The following is a 2,383-nucleotide window of genomic DNA, read 5'->3' as shown; positions in this document are numbered from 1 at the left end:
TTATATATACATGTGTATATATATATATATATATACACGCATATATATATTGTAGAATAATTACTAGTACTATTCTTAGTTCCTCACATTAACTTTATTCAGTTAAAGTGTGTGTGTGTGTGTGTGTGTGTGTGTGTGTGTGTGTGTGTGTGTGTGTGTGTGTGTGTGTGTGTGTGTGTGTGTGTGTGTGTGTGTGTGTGTGTGTGTGTGTGTGTGTGTGTGTGTGTGTGTGCGTGCACGCGCGGAGGAGTTAATTCAGAGACAATTCCCCACACAAACTAAACATCCTTCAAAGTTTCCCCACCCCACCCCTAGTACATCTTCAACTGAATATAATAATTAAAGTATTCCCACAAACTCTGTCTAGAACTCTCAACGTTCTGTGGTTGGTCACTTCCATCTACCTCGTCCTTCTAATCAACACCTCGATGAAGGAGGTCTTGATCGAAGTTGACAACAACCGTGATCGATTAATCACGAGTTAACTTAAACCGATTCTTTTAATCTCGTTCTTGAGGAGCTGTTTGAACACCTTTTGAGACAGGGTCTCGGTCTATCGTGACGATCTTCAAACTAGAGGCCGCGCCCCCCAACCCCTCACCGCTAATTGCATCAAATCACCTTTCATTATGCAAAATTGAATTAATAACGCACATACTTAAACACGCCGTAGATAAATTGGGGTCGATTTAATACATTTTCTGGCTATTACAAAGCGATTTTTTTCACCCCGTCTTATCAATTCATCCGTTGACGGTGTCAGTCCTTCCTGTATATTTTCTGTCTGTCGTCAGGCGATTTTATTCAGTTGAGGGACGTCCTCACACTGCCCCTTGCCGTTCATAAAGTGTTGGATTTTCAACAAATTGGTTGAAAATTTTTAGTAAATTTTTCCAATCAATTTCATATTTTCTGATCAAAATACTAGAGTCTCCACGGTCCTACCACGTCGTTACTCTGCCTAACAGCAGAGAACCACAACCGAGATCGCAACCTATGGGTTCTGGACACCTTCCAAGGTACTCAGCTCCTGCGGAGTTCGTCGGACGTCGGCGGCGCGGTCTCTGGGTACACCAAAACACCCGCCGAAGTCGTCCCCGATCTGGCTGTGCCCTTGAGGTTGACAACGCCACGGTGGTTGTCCACTGTAAACAAGGGGCCCCACGAGTGTAGGAAGCTTCCCTGAACGCCCCGACTCGCCCTGCGAGGAAGACGGTCCTCCGAAGGCCTCGAAGTCACCAAATATTATTTTTTTTCTACGAAGTCCATCCCGCCGATTTCGGTGGAAGGGGTGGAAGAGGCGGAGAAGTCCACTTACCATGTGACCGTCCTCTTCCACATCAGGATGCTCCATTTGGTACACAGGGACGGGATCTCGGTTTTTGACCCGAATTTTGCCTGATTTGTCGAACCACTTGCGAGAATTAACAGCCACGGGAGGAATAGCACAGCGCCTCACACCGGCCACGGAACACAACTGACTCGCGATCGCCCGCTATACCTCCGCGCTGTCTACAATGCAGGGTCGTATGTCGGATGGGGAAATTTGGTCTTGATTTATTGATTTCCGATTAATCCTCCCATCTCGATCGTTTCTTCCTGGATTAAACCCCACGGGGGAGTTCAGGGCATGGATCGAGGTTAACGAACAGGGTTAAACGAATTAATACACAAATGATATATCAATTAAACTGACTCTATTGGCTTGATAACCAGCCCTGGGTCGCATCAGCCAATAGGACGACGTTCCAAGGCGGATAGCGAATCAGGGCGGGGCAATCACGGTGGGCGGAGTTTAATCCCGCCTGATAGACCAATGATAGCCCTTTATTACGCCTTGACGTCACCATAGGTCGCCGGGCATTGCGTAATAATGGGCTCTTGGCGGTGATGGGCGGGGTTTTATATCAATTTGATCGGGGGGAATGGAGGTCCCAGGGTGCATGGTGGACGCTGATCAAGATGGGGGTCGGGGTGAAGATGCTCGGCAGGAGGAGGAAGAGGAGGAGGAGGAGGAGGAGGGCGGGACGATCACCACACCCCCTTTTTGGGATTCGCACCGCCTCCACTAAGGCGTGTGCATCATCGATGTGTACGCCTGCAATGCGGTTAAAACTCGCTTACACCAAAAGGATATTTTTTTTGTGGACTTGACTAAAGCGTTGGAAAGGATCGTCTTGCCACGCAGTGCCCGTGACCCGTCGCTCAATGCTTAATTTTCGAAACTGGGGGGGTGGGGTCGATACATTTCCAAATATCTTCGTCACTTTGACCTGAAATTTTACACCTCTAATCGAGTCTTGTCCATAGAAACGTGTCTAACATCACAACTTGAGGCAGCACCAAGACTTTAGTGAAATTAGAAAATAATAAAAAAACGAAG

At 47.3% G+C, this 2,383-nt stretch overlaps 1 protein-coding gene across 6 annotated transcripts in view; it reads right to left on the bottom strand.

The window, feature by feature from the left end:
• The window catches only part of LOC143020683 (uncharacterized), a 707,077-nt gene extending 705,623 nt beyond the window's left edge, over positions 1-1,454 (bottom strand). For 4 of the 6 annotated variants that reach the window (XM_076177289.1, XM_076177290.1, XM_076177295.1 and 1 more), the window contains exon 1: positions 1,319-1,452. The gene's annotated coding sequence lies outside the window, so the exon portion shown is untranslated. Of the gene's footprint in view, positions 1-1,318 lie in introns of all 6 variants that reach the window. The other 2 variants (XM_076177294.1, XM_076177292.1) reach the window with 2 other exon arrangements.
• Positions 1,455-2,383: the final 929 nt, after the last annotated feature.

This window comes from Oratosquilla oratoria, chromosome 40 (assembly GCF_046742065.1).
Source record: "Oratosquilla oratoria isolate Oo_2021 chromosome 40, ASM4674206v1, whole genome shotgun sequence".
NCBI classification, from domain to species: domain Eukaryota; kingdom Metazoa; phylum Arthropoda; class Malacostraca; order Stomatopoda; family Squillidae; genus Oratosquilla; species Oratosquilla oratoria.
Note: the sequence above shows the minus strand (reverse complement) of the source record. Positions and strands in the feature narration are given on the sequence as shown.